General features: G+C 51.3%; 1 long non-coding RNA gene across 1 annotated transcript; it reads right to left on the minus strand.

Moving 5' to 3' along the window:
- Positions 1 to 4,709: 4,709 nt before the first annotated feature.
- LOC144222182 (uncharacterized) lies at positions 4,710 to 13,203 on the minus strand. The gene is made up of 5 exons (XR_013332331.1): positions 12,528 to 13,203; positions 12,196 to 12,356; positions 8,525 to 11,665; positions 7,872 to 7,977; positions 4,710 to 6,788 (listed from the first exon to the last, which is right to left on the minus strand). It is a non-coding gene; the product is annotated as an uncharacterized LOC144222182 (long non-coding RNA).
- Between the last annotated feature and the right edge of the window lie 8,360 nt (positions 13,204 to 21,563).

Here is a 21,563-nt window from a genome sequence, read left to right on the forward strand (position 1 = left end):
GAGAGGGTAAAGGTGGTGATGGGCATGGAGGAGGGCACTTGTGGGGATGAGCACTGGGTGTTATATGGAAACCAACTTGACAAACTATGAAAGAAAAAAAATAAAAATAAAAATGTGTTTGTCAACAAAACATGCTTTTATCAAATAATCATTTTGAAATGAATTAAATGGGGAAGGCCACTATCTCCATGGGGATAGCTGAAGTGTGTCTTTAGATGTTATAAGAATGATGATCCTCTGTGTTAAAATGAATGTTCAAGTGCAATCGTTAATGACATAGTGATCAAAAAACACTTTTCAAAGTTGAAATTGCTTCTTCATTATGCATCATACAAAAGGATGGTACCATTTAAAAAAGACAAAAAACTCTACCAGGATTCTTGAGATTAGACATTGCTGCACAAGACGTTTGCAAGGCCAGTCAAGGGCGGGAAATTGTGCACTTCCTGTGTAATGACAGGCTCCTTGGTTTGTCCCCAGCCACAAATGTGCCCTCCCTTCTCCATCTCCTTGCTGTGGGATGGAGGCAGGGCTCAGTGAAGAGAGCTCTCCAATTAAACTGAGATGCTCTCTTTGGGTCCCGGGTCATTCCTTTCTAGCGTGGTCTTCACACCAACCCGAGAAAACAGTACGTTCATCTTAGCTCTGGTGACAAGGAGCTCCAGAATTAGGGGAGAGGATGAAAGATAGGAGGGGGGTAGTGAAAGCCTCAGGTTGGAGAAGCATGAGGGCAGAAAATACAGCCTTCCCACAGCAGACATGGGCTTGACCAGGCTCAAGACGGTGGGAGCGTTTGGGTTGAGGAGAGTTCGCGGGACTGTCGTTGTTGACTCCACGTGCGTACACACTGGCCTGTCAGTCGGTGTTGACTCTGCGTGTGGACACGCTGGCCTGTCAGATTCATGCTCAGGCTCAGGAAGCTTTTTCTTACACTTTGGCAGATATGTTTCACTTTGCTTGATGGCAACGTGACAAGCTGCAGCGCAGAGTCGATTAGCCACCCATGCCGTTGGTTCTGGTGAGCGAGGTTTCCTGTTTGGGCACCACTTCTTCATCTGTAGAGTGGGATTAACACTTGCCTTCATCCTGGGAGCAGAAAATGAGCCCTTCACTGTGAAGTCCTGAGCACAGTGGCCACAGCGTGGCACATGTGACGTCAACATCCCAGGCATGGGTGCAGCCATCTCTTGACACGTCAAAATGCAGTAGAGTCTGCATGTGGCCAAGAGTTTTCTGGAGGTTTAGTTGTTCCGTTGATCGGAACCTGGGACTTCCTGGTCCCCTGCCTACTGTTCACTTTACTCTCCCACAAACTGAGCATCACGGAAAAACCCAGAACACGCCTGGGGGAGAAGCCCCCAAACCAGGGCCGCAGGAGAAGACAGCCGGCACATGGCAAAGAGTGTGGGTCACAGGCTGCTGTGAGACACATGTGGGGACCCTTGGCCCTAGTGTGAGCCTCCAGGAGCCCCCGGGGAGTAGAAAGTGCCCCTCAGAGCCCAGGTCTCCCTCCCTCACAGTGGGGCCCCCTATGGATCCACCAGCCCGGCCAGGCACCCACGAGCAGGGAACCACAGGCCCTGGCCCTGGCCTCCCAGTGTCGTGGGGCGAATGGTGGAATGATAGCTTCTGCCCTCATCCACCTCTGCACATTCTAGAAAGGGGCTGTGAGCTCCTCAGCCTCCTCTCCGGACATTGCAACCCCCCCTCGCTGTTCTCTAGCTGCCCTCCTTGCTAAACCTCGGTGAAACACTCAGGGAGCATGATGAGCCATTATTCTTTGTCTGCTTGAGGCTTTGTCCGGGTTTTCAACTCTGCTAGCCTTTGAATGTCGTTATAAATTTTGCTCACCATCAGAATTTCCAATTACGAAAAGGTTAATGCTAAAAGCAGGGTCGGGTGGGGACAGGGTGGGGACCACCCTCTGCAGAAATGCTGTGTGTTCAAAGGAACGTTTCCCACTGGTTTTGCCAAAATTCCCTCTGATGCCGTGGCCTCTCCTCATTACTTGGAATGGTTCTGGAAGCGGAATGGGGTTTCCACGGCTGTCTTCCCACCCCCGTCCCCTGGGGAAGGGGCGGGGACATCTCTGAGAGCCGCCAGTGAGCTTGGAATTGCGAGTTTGTATTGCTAAGCTCTCAACAGAAATGTAAAATCTTTTTATTAGCTCTGAAAACATATGCTACTTACATTTTTGAGAAATATCCAAGTAATCCAAGGTGAAAGAAAAACCATCATCGTGCCGAGGCCTAAATTATAGTGTCTCCTACCGGCAGGGCCATCCGGAAGTGAGCCCCCTGCCCCCACCGAGGTCTCTGTGGCTATTTGCACCCACGAGCTCATGCCGTCATAGAGCCTTGTTATGGAGTCTGCAGGCCTGAAGCATAGCTGATCCTCAAGAGGCCGCTGACATGGTGAAAACGCATTTATTTGCTCGCTCAGGGGAGATGAATTCCAAAGAGCACTTTTGTTTGCCTTTACTATTTGATGGCACAAACGTTACGGGGGCTCCCCTCTGTGTGAATGCTGTAAACGACTTGTCTTTGGGTTGTGGTTCATGCTACAGACGCCCACAGCAGCTGGAAGGGAACACTTGGATGAAGAAGCCAAGGCTCAGAGAATTCCCGTATGAGGGCCCAGGCCCCCCGGGGGCCAGCTCTCTGGGGTTCTGGGCTGTGAAGCAGCTTATTACCCTGGGTCCTGCCAGCTGGAGATCAACTCCCACCCTTGTATCTGGAGACTTGCAGATCCTCACGCAGATGAATGGGCCCCAGGGGTCAGCCGCACTCCTCACCGGCTAGCACAGCCTCACACGCCTCAGTTTCCCCATGTGCGCCTTTACCCATGGACGTGACTGCTGATCTGGGAACTGCTTCCTTTTGTAAAGGTTGTTTATTGTGACATATAAACTCTTTCTTTCTTTAATAAAAAAAAAAACTTACAAAGCATTCATAGTCCTACAAACACAGGAGAACATTTTACTGTTTTGTCTTTTATCTCACAATCCTTTTGCAGATGCCTGTGTGTGATACATTCTTCCTGGGTAAGTTGGAGAAACAGCTGTCAAAGCCACCTATATCTGTCCCCTGGGGCTGCTGTGATAAAGTGCCTGGAACTGGGTGGCTGAACACAACAGAAACCCGGCTTCTCACTAGTTCTGGAAGGACAGGAGTCCGACACTAAGGGGTCAGGGGGCTTGGCCGTGCGGGAGGCTCTGTCCCGGGCCTCTTCCAGCTTCTGGGAATGGTCGGCGACCTTCGGCGTTCTCTTGCTTGGAGATGTGTCACTGTAGTCTCTGCCTCTGTCTCCGTGTGTGTGTGTGTCTGTGTATGCGCATGTGTGTTCATGTGTGTACACGTGTATATTCGTGTGCGTGTGTGTATGAATTCCTCTCTTCAGATAGGGACACCAGTCCCCAGATCGGGGCCCACCCTACTCCAGCATGACCTCATCCCACCTTGATTATATCTGCAGGGACCCTATTTCCAAGTCAACCACACACACCAGCACCGGAGTAAGACATGAACACTGCGCACAATCCGCCCTATGTGACTGTCCCCTGAGCGCCTTATCTACAGAGATGGTAAGGCGAGGCATGCATGGCAGCCAATAGGAGAGCTCCATAAGATCACCTGACCTTCCTAAAATAAAGAGGAAATCCAAAGAAGGTCAAGACAACCCTGCCCTGGGCCCCTCTCCAAGCAGCAGGCCTCTCCCGGCCACCACCCACACCACCAACACACAAGATAGACCGTTCATTACATAACCAGGACAGACAAGACGAAGCAAATTTGCCAAGGGTCGAGGGCATGTTGAGAGCCTAAGAACCCCAGAGAAACAACTTAATCTATTGACATATGACTGGGTGGTAGACTTCTGTGTTTTCCCTCAGGGCTTGCTCTGGAAAACACGAGCTCTCTGGAAAACTCTAGGCTCTCCTCATCAAGATGAGCCTGGCCCTCAGCACCTGGCAGGGCCCCAACCAGCCGGGGACTTTATCTGTAAGACCAGTGACCACTGACAGGGATGCAAATGTGCTCGGGAGGAAGGAGAGAGACCGGGGACACCTGAGAAGAGCAAGGCAACTCAGCCCCCAGACCCAGTCCCTGCTGCGGGTGCGGAGCTGGGGACGAGGCCAGGTCCTGGCCTGAAGACCTGTATCAGCCTCTCCAGCGCCTGGAATGGTGCCCGGATGCAAGGGCTGGGCGCCCAGACAGACAACCTGAGGGAAGAGCTCGCAGAGGGTCTTACCCACATCAGCTCTGTGGCAGTTCCGTTCTCGTGGTTCTCACGTACAATACAGCTGCCCTCCCACTCGGCCTCGGGCCGGGTCTCCCAGGACCAACAGGTGCCACAGCCCCACTGCCCCACCTGGACCACCTCCCCCGGGGGAGGAGTGTCTTTGGTTGGAATGCACAGTGGATCTGTGTTGACTGGGGCCACCCAAAGTCACCTGCCTGCTGTGGACAACTGCCCCTGATTCCGTGTGGGGACTTCATCCTGTGGCTCCGTTCTGGTAGCACTGGCACTCCCCAGGCTCCAGTGTAGACCCAAGACCCAAGTGGCCACCTGGGCGATTCAGTCCCAACCAAGGATGAGACCTGGAGGGCAGACTAAACTCAGACAAGCCCGGAATGGTCAGGAGACTCATCCCGATGACTACCGTAAGAGCTAGTCAATGAGCAAGTAAATAATAACAATGACAGTGATGATGACAATGACAATGAAAATAACAGCTAAAGTATTGAGTGATCTTGTATCCCACACACTGCCCCAAGAAACTCATGTATTCTAGTTCATTCAGTTCTAAAGCCAGCTGGATAACGTAGGCCAATGTCCTTTCAGGTACGGGGTGATGGATTGGACAGCGTTGCTCAGAAACGAGCACTCCATCCCCGTGCCCTGGAGTCTTGTGGTTGGAACTGGGGATCCCACTGTTTGTCTTCTTGGGCAAGTCATCTCTGAGTTGTATGTGACAAAATGTTCTTTTTACCATAAATAGTTCAAATAAGCAATTTGTGGTAATGTGACTTTTACATAATAGAGATATTTTCCTTCCTCAATTTTTATAATTAGTGTCCAAATTGCTAAATGTTACAGAAAATTTTGCACTCATGAAATTTGAAAGGAAAGGATCTCTGCTACTTGATATCTAAATTATTCACAATTACCATATCCACCTACCCATTAGTACCCATTTAACAACGTAAATATCATAGTCCCACAGTGCCCTAAATTTCCCAATTTAGGAAACTTAAAAAGGGCGGTCAGTATAGTAGCATACTTTTTATAACTGTGGGTGAGGATAAGTCAGCAGAGAAAGGTGGAAGAAACAAAGTAACCTGTCATTTAAGGTTCATACCTCAGGATGACCGTTCACACCTCAGGATGACTGTTCATACCTCAGGATGACTGTTTATATCTCAGGATGACTATTCATACCTCAGGAAGACTGGCCATACCTGAAGAAGACTGGGCACACCTCAGAAAGGTTGTTTACATCTCAAGATGACTGTTCACACTTCATGACGGCTGTTCACACCTCAGGATGGCTGGTCACACCTCAGGAAGACTGGGCACACCTCAGAAAGGCTGTTCACATTTCAGGATGATTGTTCACATCTCAGGAAGATTGGCCATACCTCAGGAAGACTGTTCATGCCTCAGAATGACTATTCACACCTCAGGATGACTGTTCATACTTCAGGGAGACTGGGCACACCTCAGAAAGGCTGCTCACATCTCAGGATGACTGTTAACACCTCAGGAAGACTGGTCATACCTCAGAAGACTGTTCATGCCACAGGAAGACTGTTCACACCTTAGTATGGCTATTCATACCTCAGGGGGACTCTTTATATTTCAGGAAGACTGGTCATACCTCAGGATGAGTGATCACACCTTAAGAAGACTGTTCATACCTCAGGATGACTGTTCATACCTCAGGAAGACTGGCCATACCTCAGGATAAGTGATCACACCTCAGGAAGACTGGTCATACCTCGGGATGACTGTTCATACCTCAGGATGACTGTTCACACCTCAGGAAGGCTGTTCACACCTCAGGATGACTTTGAGCAAGATTGTTTCAGAAATCAGAAATACTTTGTCATTCTAACAGTGGCAGACTTTGCTGTCTGAACTTGTAAAAAAGGAAAAGAAAAACCTAAATTGACAGAGTCCCAGATCCAATTATTTTGATAATTATCAGAAAAAGAACATGGAAATATCTTGAATGCAGTGATTCTGAGCTCTTTGTGGGTAGGACTTGTGTGTGTTTAACAGCTTCATTGACATATAATTCACATTCCATTGAATCCTCCCACTTAAAGTATACAATTTAGTGGTTTATAGTCACAGGATTGTGCAAGCATCCCCAGTATCTAATTTTAGGACATTTTCATCTCTTCTAAAAGGAACCCTGTTCCCTTGTGCACCATGCTCCATTGCATCACCCCAACGCAGCCCCCACTCACCCACCCTCTCTCTCTCTCTCTCTGTAGACTTGCTTGTTCAGGACCTTTCATGTAAATGTAATCCTCCAACATATGGTCACTCAGGGCAATGTTTTCAAGGTTCATCCACAGTGATGCATGTGTCATACTTCATGCCTTTTTGATGCCAAATAATAGCCCATTGTACAGATACAGCACAGTGTGTTTATCCATTCATCCACTGACAGACATTTGGGTTGTTTCCGCTTTTGGTCAATTATGACTAATGCTCCTGCAAACATTTGTGTACAAGTCCTTTGGGGACACATGTCTTCACTTCCCTTGGATATATACCTAGGAGTAAAGAAGTGTAATTAGTCAGAAAAACTACATCTAGATAGTCATGCAAACTTGTATGTTAGCCATAAGCAGTCTTTGTTTCTTCACACAATTCTTATTTCTTTATAGAAGTGGGAAAAATAAATAGGCATTTGAGCATTGAATAGAGACCTCAGAGAACATATGTTCTCCTTTATTTGAAACACCACAAATGGATTCCTCTCTGCTGTCAAACAAATGCATATATTTACAGAGATTCTATTAAGTAATTTTTACTTTCTCTGACATTGTCAAGAAATGTTCTAAGAACACATTTTTCAGATAACTAAAGTCTCTGCCTTTTAAAATGTTTATGATTTTTTCAGAAAAATAATCAATAGCTGCTTATTATTCTAGAGGCACACAGCCTTTAATGATTTTTAGTGACTTATGATTGTGATCACCATAGCAATTTATCATATCATATCCATACACTTACATCAACAGAACTACTGTAGACTTGTTTTAGGATGTGCCCCTTTGAGGGATGTCTCCTCTCTCTACATCAGACCATATTTGGATTACTTGCATTTTGTTGACTTTTTCAAGACTTCCAGGGCCTGGGGCTTGGCAAGGGGTCTCACATGCTCTGTATTCCCAAACTCCGTCATTACTGAGGCTGCCAGCTTTGGGCACAGAGGTGGGGACCTCAATTGCCCAAAAGGTCCTGGGCTCTGCGTTCCCTGGCCCAGCTCTCTTGGGGGGATGGACAAATGACAGTTGGGGTGGCCATACAACCAAATGCCTTTTTAACTTCTTCCTAAAGCAGAAAAGGTTCTGTTTTGTTTATTTGTTTGCCTGATTCGGAAGACAGATGGGCCAGCCATCAACAAGCTTACGGAGGTGTGCCTAAGGCACTTTGGGCTGTAAAGGGGACCCAAGTGGAGCCAGCAAAATAGGAAAGGGAGCCACTGGCCACCTCCGGTGCTGCTATAGTGGGCATTGGGTACATTGAAGGCCACTCTGATGGGGTGTCTGGGAGTCTAGCGCCTGGCTCCAGCCCAACCAACACCTGTCGGTCCCCAGGCTGCCCTCCCCGCGGTGTGTCCTTGCCCTCACCTGAGGCTGATGGAGCTGTTTCCTCCCACACTGGCTGTGCTCTGGAGGGCTGAACACATCCCAGAAGCAGGAGGCCGGGGGAGCTGGGGGTTCTCCATGGGAAATGCTGGGAGCAGACAGGCAGAAGGAAAAAAAGGGGACGGGTAGAGTGTGGTTTTACTGGATCACACGGTGTGCCCCAAACCCACACCACCCAGAACCTCAGCGTGTGCAAATACAATCTTTGCAGATGCAACTGGTTATGACGAACTCATACAGGAGGGGAGTGGGCCCTTCTCCAATGTCTGGTGTCCTTATGAGAAGAAGGAAATCTGGACACAGAGATGACGCCATGTGAAGAGGGAGGCAGAGATTGGAGTGAAGCATCTACAAGCCAAAGAAAGCCAAGGGACACCAGGAACCACCAGGGGCGCAGGGAGGGAGGACCCCCCAGGGTGCACCCACCAGGAACCACCAGCAGGAGGGGCCCAGCAGACACCTTGATTTTGAACTTGTAGCTCCAGGCCACGGGAGAATAAATTCCCATGTTTTTGGCCACCAAGTTGACCACACTTGTTACAGTGGCCGCTAGGAAACCCCTATGATGGGGAAACAGAAATTTCCAGCCCCTAACACTTGGGGGTCCCAGAAGCAGAGCTGATCTCAGTGCTCACCTGCCCCCAGCATGTCCTCCAGAGACAGGCACAGGTGGGTGGGGTACCCAACAGTGTGGCAAGTGTCCTTAATCTCAGCCGCAGTACTTCTATCCAGAAGGAAATTTCATTCCATTGTGGGGCCAAACGTTTTGGGCACCATTTTGGATTTTTTTTCGGACCTCGCATACTGGGTACACAAGATTATTCGCCTGCGGTGAGTGACTGGGGCTGCAAAGCTGTTTTAACTACTGTATTCCAGTGCAGTGCTTCACGCCCCCCCTTGGCTGCCAGGGCCCCAGGGCTGTCTTCCCCTGCCTCAGGCAGCCCCCTGTGCTCCTTCTCTGAGCTTTCTTCCATTTCTGATGGACCATGAGCTGAGAAATCACGTAGCCGGGCTTGTACAAATTGTCTGTAAGAGTGAGTAGGTTGTAAGCGACAGCCCAAGGGCTCTATTATCAGCGAAAGGCACAAGATTTAGTGCACGAACTTTGTAGTATTTAGTTTGAGTGCTCAGAGACCTCTACAACATTGCTTTCGGACTCCGGATTGTGGCCCTGCTGAACGCGGGTGCCCAGCGAGCCACCCCTGGTTACGAGAGCTGTCCCCCCACCGCGGATGTTAGAGCGGACTCCAGCCTCTGCTCTTGGGGGACCACTGTGCTTGCAACTCAGGGACTGCCTTCCTCGGCTTCCACCTGCCACCCCCACACCCGCCAGCGTGCAGCGCACCGTGGAGTTGAAGGTCATGGTCCATGGTCTGCGGACCCCACCTTCAAATCTCTCACCACGTTTGCCTGAGATTCTGTCTCTTCCTTTGAGTGGGTGGTTTCCAAGGGTCGTAAATTTCTGGAGCCAGTACTGACACGAACCCTGAGGGTGCTGCAGAAGCAGTGCTAAATTTTCCTGGAACACAAGTCCTAAGGGTCTAGTTGGGGACACACCGATGCCATCTGAGAATGTCTCCGGCACACAAGGTGGAAAAGCCTTGGATTTGGGGCCTGCTCCCCGAGATGGTTCGTGTCACTGTCCAGGTCAGTTCTCTCTTTTTGACCCTGGGTCTCAGCTCTCATCCTTCCTCCTCTGGAGCGAGTGGGAGTCCCACACGCCACCTGCCGCGGTAAATCAGCAAAGAGCCCACGTTTCCAGCCCCTACAGGGAGCGCGCACAGCCCAGCACAGCAGCGAATAACTCTGGTGCTTGCTTTCTTGTCACGATAAAACACATACAACATAAAAGCCACCACGGAGCCATTTCTCAGGGTCCAGTTCAGGGACAGTAAGCACATTCATCGTGTTGTGCAGCCACCTCACCATCCACCTCCAGAACTTTTTCACCTTGTAAAACTGAGACTCTGTCCCCACCGAACACGAACTCTCTGTCCCCCTCCCAGCCCCACTGTGTGTGTCTGAATCTGATGGCCCTCGGTATGACCTCCTGTCAGTGGAATCACACAAAATGTGCCTGTTTGGGTCTGGCTATTGTCACCGAGCATAATGCCCTCCGGTTCCCCCATGTTGTAGCCGGTGTCAGCATGTCCCTCCTTTTGAAAGTTGAATAATATTCTATCGTTGAGTTGATTCTTTTTTTTTTAAATATGTTAAGATATTTATTTTGATAGAGAGCATGCATGCAGGGGACAGGCAGGGACAGACAGAATCCCAAGCAGGCTCTGTACTGTCAGTGCAGAGCCTGATGCGGGGCTCGATCCCACGATCTTGAACCGTGAGATCATAACCTGAGTGGAAACCAAGAGTCCGATGCTTAACTGACTGAGCCACTCTGGCGTCGCTCCTTTGTTCAGTTGATTCTTAGACAGGAAGGTTTGCAAGCCCCTGGGGCAAGGGCAGCTGCGGACAAGCGCTTCCTCTGAGGCAGCGGGCAGTGCTGCGCAGCCTCAGCTCCTATGCTCCCTCCTCTGCTCCTCTCCCCACCCCCCTCCCGGGAAGGAGCTGCCAGGCTCCCCCACAGCATGAGGACTCTCGCGGGTTTTCACTTCTCGCCGTTCTCATGATGGTCACGACAGGTCTTAGCATCTCCATCTGACAAAAGAGGAGACACACTGGAAATGTCCAGTGATGTCCCCAAGAGGAAGCAGGCGCTCAGTGTCTTTCTGGGGGCCCCGCCAGAGATGCTGTGAGCAGACCCGGCTATTGTCTTCCCGCAGCTCTGCGCTCCCAGCACCTGCACACAGCCGGCCCCGGGGAGGGCTGAAGATGTCTGTGCGTGGGGCAGGGGGCCCCCAGGTGAAGTCTGAGTCCTGCCCAGCTGGGTCACCCGCCCAGGGCAATCAGCCCCCACTGAGTCCTGGTTTCCTTATGTCTAATATTGGCAACACAATAGTTTTTGCTCCATAGGAGCAATTTCCCAATTAAAACCAGGTGATCCGTTTTTGGTGCTAGGCACAGTGTCTAGAAACAGTAAGGGCTCTGTGAGCAGGAGCCAGAATGAATAGCATTAGAATTGTAATCTAAGAGGGGAAATGAAAGTGTGGTTGATCCACGTATTTCAGCTTTATGCTGCCATTAAAAACTTGTGCTTACGTTTTGTGTTTACAAAGTTGTTTGATGGATGAGGAAATTGTTATGCTAGGTTAAATTTTCTAAAGTTTCCAAAATTATATCTACTGTATGATTTCAATTGTGTTTAAAAAATACTAATAAAGACCCGGGAAGAAATATGACAAAACGTTAATAGGTGTGTCTGGATCATGAGATCGCGTGTAACTATTTTTCTACTTCCTCATACTTCACAATACTCCCCGGGAAGCAGATCACTTGCTCCATAATTACAAATACAATGTGGGAAAAGTGTACGGAAATGCAAGTATTCACTAATCAAGCTTTAAGCTTTGTTCCCCGTGTCATGATGGTGCCCAGGCAGGGCTGTCGGGAGACCACTGGGAGCCCTCGTGTCCAGCATCCGGGCGGCGCAGCCCGCCAGCCACGTCGCTAGCAGGAGCCAAGCTGGGGACCGCGGTGTCACAGCCTTGGCTCCGGCGGTCCACAGGACGGGCAATTCTGTAGCAGAGCCTTGAAGTGGCTCACTGGTGTTACCTGTCGACACACACTGCCGTTCTTACTTTCGGGTCCCACACAGAGATTAGGCCTGGCTCCCGGACGGAGTTTACTGGCAGAGCCTTTGTGGATGTGGGTGATCGGCCCTGGACAAGCAGAAGGGCATCTGAGCAACCGTCACCTCCTCACCCTGGCCCTAGCCTGGCTCACAGACCCCTTTCCCACCATCCAGGCTCTTGGAGAAGCAGGGAGAGTGAGGGAGCGCAGGGAGAGTGAGGGAGCACAGGGAAGGTCGGAAGTTCTCGGCCAGCTGGGGCGCCGTGGACCCGGAAGGTGTTGGGCTCTCAGGGGGAGCAGGAGCCAAAGCCTGGATCTCCTGGTGACCGGCCAGGGAGAGAAGGACGGTCTCTGAGACACTCTTGCTCTGAGCTCGGGTCCCATAAAAAGCCGCAGGTGGTCCCGGCGAGGCCCTACGTGACCTCACGTGGCCAGCTGCCCGGCGCCACTGCGCTCTTCTGGCTGAGTGTCGCGTGGTGTCCCTGCAGCTGCGTCAGTGCCACCTGTGTCCTTCCCATCTGTCACCTCCCATTTCCTTTCCCGTCCCTGACCCACAGCTACACGCCTGACTTAGGGAACACGATGTGGGACAGTGTTGTATCAGGTGAGTGCTACTCACAGTTCAGCTTCATGGATTCCGGAGAGGGGACCCCTGGTGCGCCCTGCAGGAGGCCTGTACGGCCTGCGCCCCATCCCTCCCGGCTGCTCCCACAGCTCTGGTCATACCCCGATGGCGACGAGGTGCGGGTCTGCGGAGGCCTTGTAGGGGGACCCAGGCGCCTGCGGGAAGGACAACGGACGAGACCAATGGGCCCGAGCGCCATATTGTCTAGTGAGTCCTCCCGGCATCTTTCCGCGTGTCCCTGCGCCCCAGGTCCCTGTCTCCCTCTCTCCCTGGGCATCTCACGCTTCCACCCTCCCCCGGGAGGCCTTAGGACAGGGCAGACTTACCTGGAAACCGTGTTTTCGTCTCCGTCCGACTAGTACCTATTGAACGGTGAGCGGCTCGTCGACTCGGTGGAGCGACCCCCACTGCTCCTTTGAGCTCCGGAGCGCCTGCGATCTGCCTTCCTCCGGCCACACCGGAGCTTTCCGAGGACTGGCCTCCACCCTCCCCGCGCTCCGTGACGTGGGCAAGAGGCCGCGCCCTGAGCGTTCACACCCCCGAGTGTGCGCACCCTGGGCTCTGCGCCTGCCCTGCTGCCCCTCCAGGGGCCGCGAGCACGCGTCACAGGCGGCGAGGACGGAGAGAAGGACGCCGTCTGCACACCGGCCGACGGCGGGCCGCCCGGGGTCAGGTCTTGATTCCATGAGCGCCACACCCGCGTTGTGCTGAACCACTCGCACCCCGGGAGAGCGCTAGTTCTGTGTCACCAGACAGTGACTTAAGCGTCTGTCTCACGCCCCTGACGCCGCGCTCGTCAACGCGATCTGCACACGGGCAGCGTGTGCGCGCTGGCTGCCTTCCCTTCTTCTGTGGAGCCCGCGCGGTTCGGCCAGGACTGTGCAGACCTTCCGAATGAGCGAGAACCGCCATGCTGCCCTGCACCCGCCGTCTGGTCCCACAATCACAGGCCTTCCCAGCCCTCGACTCCCCGGGGCCCTCAGGCACAGCACCCACAGAACACCTGCGGTGATGACCAGACAAATGGCGTGGCCGCCCTCACNGATCGAAGTCTGTGGTTTAGTCCTTGTACCTTTGCACCTGTGCCTTGCACACACGGTCCTTCCCCGACCGCCGTCTGACACACGGATGACACGGGGCAGAGCGTGCGCGCCCTTTGCGAGCCTGCAGGACACGCCAGCGTCGCCTTCCCCACAGCCGTGCCGGCCGGTGAGGCGCGAGGCCTCCGAACGTGGCAGGCGGCCTGGCCTCGCACGTCTGCCTGCCTCCCTTCCTCCCTTCCCTTTCTTCCCTTTCTCTGTCTCTCTTCTTCTTTCTTTTAAGTTTATTTATTTTTGAATGAGAGAGCGCAGCGAGAGGGAAGGGGGGCGGGGGGTTGAGAATCCAAAGCAGGCTCAGAGCTCTCAGCACAGAGCTGACCTGAGCCAGAGTCGGATGCTTAACCCACTGAGCCACCCAGACACCCCTGGGTTCGTGGGGTTTGTTTTGTTTTTTTCCAACCTGGTCCTTTGGGTTATTGGTTTTGTTTCTTCTTATGGTGGCAAAGGGTTGAATATTGTTTGTAGAGTTCATATGATCCCCAATATGTCTTCATCCCTAAAAAGATTGTGCTGATCCCCACACATATGTGATTTTTATCCTTTTTTTGTTTTGTTTAAAAAAAATTTTTTAATGTTTATTTTTGAGAGAGAGAGAGAGAGAGACGAGGGAGGGAGGGAGGTGCAGGGAGAGAGGGAGACACAGAATCTGAAGCAGCTCCAGGCTACTAGCTGTCAGCACAGAGCCTGACACGGGGCTCAACCTCATGAACCGTGAGATCATGACCTGAGCCAAAGTCGGACACTTGGACACTTAACCAACAGAACCCCCAGGTACCCCTCCCCCGGGCGCCCCCACATGTGCGTTTTAATCACACGCTGCTCCCAGGCCACAGGGCGTGCTCCCGGCTCGAGCTGTGCCCTGAGGCTTCGGGCTGGGGACTGTCCGAGCCGCCCCAGAGCGGGTGTGAGCAACATGCTGCTCTCAGGGAGAGGCGCAGGTTAAAGAAGCATTTCCCACTTCCGTGGTTTCCACGGCCGGCCTTGGCCTCACGGGTGGGGCTGCTCAGCTGTGAGCCCCGGAAATGGGAGCCTTAGCTGTGAGATAGTTTTCCAGAAACTGGACGCCCTCTCCTGGGAGCCTGAGAAAGTGCACGATGCACGCGCCCAGCAAAGCCTCGAGCCCCGTGTTCTGTTTCTTTTCTTCCCGGTGCCCAGGTAGCTCCGGGCCCGCCTGTCAGCTCCAAGGGCGGACTGACCCAGACCCTGGACCCACAGAACAATAACACACAGGTAGGCCGCTCCTTCTGCCAACAAATAAGTCATAAAAGGACCTGACGTCAACAGATCTTTGCCACAATAAGTTCTTGTTACAGGGATGCACATTTCACTGCCACGGACTGGGTCAAAGTTGCCTGTAAACCCAAGCTCCCCGCTCCCCCCTGCAGCTGTGAGCTCCTTGTCTTGAAAAAAACGTGGAAACATGGACAAGCCTAGGAAAACATACTTCTAAAAACCTGATTGAGATCAAGTGCATTAGAATATAGCTTTTCATACGAGCTTAGTGCACGTGGGGGCTCCTAGGAGAGCAGACACTTCATTCTCTTATCTGCTCGCCTCTCCCCTTCTCCAAGTCTCAGCCAGGGAGGGGCTGCAAGCAGGTAGGAATGATTCATCTCTCATTTGAATACACAGACCCTTTACATGATCTGAGTCATTTTTCTAAGAATAATCCCTTGAAATGAAATTGCATAATCCATTGTCTTTCTAAACGCCTCTCACTTAAAGGCAGCGGGATGACTTCAGGGGGAGGGTCTTTAGCAGGTGAACAGGAAGGGGAACAGGGCAGGGACAGAGGTGTTCGCGTTTCCGGCGGGGGCGGGGGTAACATGACTTGGAGAGAACGAGCAGTGGGAGCATCTCTGAGGAGGCGCACGTGAAACGCCAGCACCCTCCAGTCGGCAGCACCGTGTTTAATAAGTCATTTTTAATTAGCTCTCATCGAGCGCGGTGCTCACTGGTTGTTATTTGTACAGCTCCCCAGGGCCTTCCGCAAGGCGCCCTGTTTTGTTGGCCACCCATATGACATCTGCGCAGAGACAGCCTCAGAAAGTATGACGGGTGTCTTGCACGTGCGGGGGGGGGCACACACCGACCAGGGGGAGCACACTGTGGGCATTCCGACAGCAGCCCAGCAGGGGTGAGGGGCAGCCATGTCTGATCACAGCCTCTGCCATTTACCCTGAGTGGGGGCCTGTCCTGTCCTACGATAGTGGACCCATGTCTGAGGGACTGAGGTCCGTAGGCAGTCTAGTTCCTGAGTTTTTGATAGGAAGATTCCAGAAGCAAACTTCCTGAAAAGGGCATTTAGGGAAACATCGGGTCCCCAGGAAGAGAATCCTGAATGGCCATGTTGGCAGGTCCTGGACGAAGTAGGAAGGAGCTGCTGAAGCCAAGACGCCCCCACCAGCCTGGCTAGGTCAGCGTCTTTCTCAGATGAAAGCTGCTGGGCGTGGCCAAAGGGCTGGTGTCCTGTCATTTGAAGAGCAGGACTATCGTGGGGCCCAGAAGGGCAGCCTAGCGACGTGCGGTTCTCACAACGGGACACATAAAGTGTCTGGATCCGTGGTGTTCCCAGGCCCATCCTCCCGCAAGCCACGCCGTGCAGGACCACGGTGTCCTCTCCAGGGAGCCCCCCCACAGGGGATGTGGGGCCGGGGTGGGGGGACCGGCCCGCAGGGTCGCCAGGAAAACCGAGATCCCAGAGTTGGCCGGCCCCGCGGAAGGATGCGTGCAGGGAGAGGCTGGCGGACGGTGTTGGTGAGCGAGGGTCTGGGGGAGTGACACGGCCAGGGAGGTCTGGACGGCTGCAGGCTGTGGGGCAGCGAAGGAGGGGGTACAGGTCTGCAGAGAACAGGCCGTCCCGCAGGAATCTCTACCTCTGAGGTCCCCGTCTCCCCGTCTGCTCCTGTCTCCCTGCTGCAGCTCCAGGCGGGTGTGAGCGGAGGCTGGCAAGTCCTCCCCGGTGCTCAGGCTCCGGGTGGCACCTTGCTTCCCGCCCCCACCCCCACCACCGTGCATGTGTCTGTCCACACACGTCCACGTAAGAGTCACTCCTCAGCGCCTTGGCCCCCAGCCTCCCACTGCATGCTCTTCCTGGTACCGAGATCAGCCCCACCAGAGGACTGGCTGAAAGGGGCCTTCCCACCCGGCCTCCTCAGGAAGCCCCCTCCCCAGACCCTCCCCTGCTCCCACCCAGGCGCTCAGATGCACATCACCCGCGTTTCTGCTCACACCTTCACAAAGACCTGGTGGAGGAAACGAACGTGCGTCATACGAATGCGATGAACTGAATTCCCAACACCTCTCACCAAGGACGCCCCTCAGAGTAGCAAAGGTAAGAAGGAAATGTGTTAAATCTAGGGATTACACTATTTCACTCGTGTGCATTGTTGCTGGAGGGCTTCTAGCGAACTACTGATGCCTACTTTAAAGAAACGTGGATGAAACACCAATGGAGAAGAAGCAGAAGACAGTGGAGGTAACACAGGAGGCGAGAAGAACGGGTTTAGTTATGAAAAGCCAAACTTAAATCTCAAACGTTTGCATTTCTCTGTAGGTCAGAACTCGTCCTCAGAAGATGCCAAAATGCTGTTCATTTTTAGTGCAAAAAAATGTCCACTTCCAGCGTGCAGTCGTCGAAAGGGTGCGTGAAGATGACGCTCAAATCCCTCTCACATACTGGCTGACACACAGGAGGCCTCACGGCAGAAGCGGCGGTGACCCACGCACCATGCTGACGGTGGGACATAGACGCAACATCAGTTGCTCGCTCACCTGAAGCGCCACCTGCTGCCACGACCTGGAATTCACCTGCGAAAAGGCACATGGTTATCTCACTTCTCACTTCCGTCCAGACTCACTAGCCGCCACACGGGAATCACACCCGGGCGAGTGCCCCAGCCCACAGACTTATTCCGTGGGAAACTGTGCTTGATGACAACTGTCAGCCGGGCCAGCAGGAAAGGAAGGACAGACAGGAAGCACAGGTGTGGTCAGGGGGTTCCTGGCTCACACGTCAGCTCTCAGCCCTCATGTCACTGACCAGAACTTCTAGGTCCCCTGCCCATGGGACTTAGGCCCAACTGTCATGCTGGTCCAGGGCTTCCTAAACGTTCCTTCATAGCGCATCACACACATCCCGGGCGGTGACTGGCGCACGGCTGCCTCTTCCACTCGCTGCCAGACTCTAGAGCTGGGATTTCTCTGCTCTTTCTTCGCTCCCGTCCACACTGCTCACAGGCACCTGGAGGTCCTCCACAGAGGTTTCCTGGACGGAGGCCTGGGGACGTGCTGGACATACCACGAGAAACACGGTGTATTGCTACTCTGATCTATGAGCCCTGAATGACAGGTTTCTGTTCTTCAAATTTAAACGCTGGTCAGCAAGTGCCTTTCAGCAGTTTACCCTCAAAACAGATGTCGTGTTGTTCGTTTCTAAGCTGACTTTGGGCTTCGTGTGTCCGACTCACAGATGGGTCAAGCACAACCCCGCAGGCAGCTGCCCTCAGTCAACTGTCACGGGCTCCGGGCACGGAGCTTTCAGTGAATGATGTTGACGGTAATTTTCTCATTTGTGCTAAGAGTCTTCTTCTTTTTTTTTTTTTAATTTTTTAAAATGTTTATTTATTTTTGAAGGAGAGAGAGACAGAGCACGAGCAGGGCAGGACAAAGAGAGAAGGAGACACAGAATCTGAAGCAGGCTCTGGGCTCTGAGCTGCAGCATATAGCCCGACTCGAGGCTTGAACCCATGGACTGTGAGATCATGACCCGAACTGAAGTCAGACACAACCAACTGAGCCATGCAGACACCCCTGAGAGTTTGACTTCTTAGAAAGTATACTTTTACTCACTCAGCTAACATCAAGATGTGATTCAGCACACAGCCTGTTTCATAAGGGTCATTTTTCTCATTTGATAACTGTTCTATAGACTATGGCACGAGTGGCTTTGAGGGCTGTGCAACCTGCCGACCAGCAGGAACGATGCTGCTTCTAATAACAAATGTTCTGACCTGCTGAAGGCCAGGACTAACTTTTCCACTGTCCCAGATACTTTGAACCCAGAAAAAGGGAACATTCACAGCTGCAGAATTGGGAGCACTTGCAGTGAAATAAAGGTAACACTCCCAGCTCTGGGGTGGTTTTCATTGTTTTTGGAATGTTGTTTCTGGGGGAAATTTTCTAAATCCTGGCCACAAGCCATTCCCCAAACAACTGCTTTTACAGAGTACACTTAGTAGTGTTTGGGAATTCGTTCCTTTTTTTTTTTTTTTAATGTTTTATTTATTTCTGAGAGAGAGAGAGAGAGAGAGACAGCATGAGCAGGGGAGGGTCAGAGAGAGAGGGAGACACAGAATCTGAAAACAGGCTCCAGGCTCTGAGCTGTCAGCACAGAGCCCAGCGTGGGGCTCGAACCCACGAACTGTGAGATCATGACCTAAGCTGAAGCCAGATCCTTAACTGACTGAGCCACCCAGGCGCCCCAGGAATTCGTTCCTATGGTGCAAATAGTCACAGTGTCCTGCCACTCACTGGCAGGACGTATAAAATATACGTTTAAAGTGTGAAAGCAAGACAGCCAGGATGAGTGACTGGATGAGGAGTGAGTGACGAGAAGCAAGTTTTAGCAGGAGGGAGAAGGAAGCGACTTTGTACGTCCCCTTTTTCTTCCAAGGAAATCACACACTGGTGAGTCCTGAGAAAGGAATGTGTGGGATGAGGGGCCATGGAGAAACGTACACAGCCTGTTACTCTTCGATCGTCCAGGGTAGCGAGGAAGGAGGCAAGTTGCCAAACTTTGGATCCAGAGGCTCTATGTCCTAAGACATGTTCTTTAGTTGGAATGTTTCTGGTCAGTGTGCTATGTGACCACAACCGGTCTGGGTGGAAGAAGTAATGGCTTCTTCTTTTCCCAGAGCAAAAGCCAAAGTGATATTAATGCCCTGAGTTGGATGGTGGGACCCGTATCATCACTCACAAGCCCTTACAGAATCCACCAAAGGTGAAGGAAGGGGCAAGACGGCTGTGCGCAGAGAAGGGCATGATCCCCAGGGGCCAGGCGCTCTCAGGATGTCCCGCTTTATCATAACTTGCCTGGGGATTGACTGAGGCAGAACACCCGTGAGTTTCTCGTCCAGAGACTCGTTGTTTGTGTGAATTCCAGGCTCTGAATGAGAGTTGCTTGGTCGCTGGTGGTAAGCCGTGGGAGAGAAGAGAAGCAGCACCCCAGAAACAACCCAGCCCCTTCCAGCCTGCGTGGTGCACACCTGATCCAAGTTGCCTTCAGTCTAAATCTATGTGGAATCATCTGTCTTCATTAGAAGTTCCTATCATGTCCAGGGTCTTTTAAACTTGGCAGAGAAAGGGTTTGTTCATGGCTGATACTTTGATGAACAGCATCTGCCCAAGTACCGTCTCTAGAGGCAAAAAGAGCTTCTTGTTTGGATGTATGTAATTTATAGTAAAGTGGAATGTAACTTCTTTCTCCAATCACAGTTTTCTTGTCTAAGAAAACCAAAGAGCTCACTGACTGGGAGATATGCAGTTGATCTTTCAAGGGGGGATCAGAAAGAGGTGGCCCTGGGCCCATGTGAATAAAGACGCAAGGACTGAGTTGAGGAAGACAGTATTATCTTACACAACAGCTTTTTCTGCAGGATACTAAAGCACTTTATAAATATTAATTATCTCATCCATTCTAATCAGAATGTATCAACCAAAGACATTCTAGATGGCCGGCTGCTCAGCTCACTAGGCTAAATATCTCAAGCTGTCTTTCACAGACTGTGATTTCCAATTCAAGGTATGATCACCTTCCTGTTATTTAGGGATGTGATTGCATTTATGAAGGACCCAGTCCCCTTTGGTTTTGTTTCTTTTACTCAACACCTTTGAATTGCCAAACGTTTCTGCCTGGGCCCCATTCTTCCCCCTTTTATACATGTTATTTTAGCAAAATTAGAAAACATAGATCCATGAAAATAAGGGTAAGCCACTCATAAGCTCATGATCACTAAAAACTACCGTAAATGTTTGGTGTGTCTTTATCCTGAATATTTTCTAAATACATATGGGATCATGGATTTTTCCTTTAATATTGTTTCATATTCACTAATACCATTATTTTAGATGTATGTGATTTTCACGTCATACCATCATTTTTACTAGCTGAGTATTATTTCACTATATGGAAGTGCCATCCTTAAATTAACTAAACCCTTCCACCTAAAAACACTGAGGCTGTTTTCACATTTTTGTTGTTAGAAATCTCTGTCTCCCACTCAGGAAATCAGGGTGTTTGGTGTCCTTTTGAACTTTCTCAGTGGCCAAATAACCATCTGAAACGGCATGCTCATATAAGTGTTTTGTTTAGTTTATAAAAATGGTATTATACCCCGAACCTCACTTATTTCACTTAAAAAAAAGTATCATGAAAGTTCTTCTGGAAAATTCTTTAAATAGCTGCATGATAGTTTATGTATGAATACAGCACTATTTGTTCAGACATTTTCCTTGATAGCCATTCAGGCTATTTCTTGATGTTTGCCACACAATACTCTCGCACTGGACAGCCTTGAACATAACTGCCAGGGTATTCGGTGTTTGCGTCCACAGCAGAAGGGCACGGAAGTGGGGCTGCTGGTCAAAGAACACATTTATAATGAGAATAGATTTGTTATGCATACCTCTTAAAGACATTCGCACAAGCATGTGGAAAAGTTCATGCTGCTCTGTCACTTTCCTTCATACATATGCTCTAGCTACAAATATCTTGGGTGTAAACATCCAGACAAGGAAACTGATGCTCAGAAAGTTACAGGACAAGTTCAGAGTCATACAGCTAAATATTTCTCAGAGTCAGGAGTAGCACCTACATCTCTCAATTCTGATTAGGACTTTCTGCATAGTGATAAACCTTTCTGGGGCGATGAGGGTATTGATAAAAAGGAGAAAGAAAAGGTGTATCAGCAAAGCTATTGCTGCGTAACAAACTCCCCCAAAACTTAGTTTAAAATAGGAGCCATATATTTAGTTATGATTTTATGGGTCAGCAGTTTGGGCTGGGCTCTGCTAGGGGGGCCCTCTGTCTGAGCTCGAGCCCTCACGTCAATGCAATCAGCTGTGGGTCAGCTGGGACACCTCAGCTCTTCTGTACTCCCTCACCCTGCAGGGCACCTCCCTGGCCCACTCCTGTGGCAGTGGTCAACAAGAGTACATCCTTACTTCCACCACCTTCTATGGTCAGAGAGTCACGGGACCAGC

The sequence above is a fragment of the Crocuta crocuta genome, unplaced genomic scaffold (assembly GCF_008692635.1).
Source record: "Crocuta crocuta isolate KB4526 unplaced genomic scaffold, BGI_CrCroc_1.0 scaffold101, whole genome shotgun sequence".
NCBI lineage: Eukaryota > Metazoa > Chordata > Mammalia > Carnivora > Hyaenidae > Crocuta > Crocuta crocuta.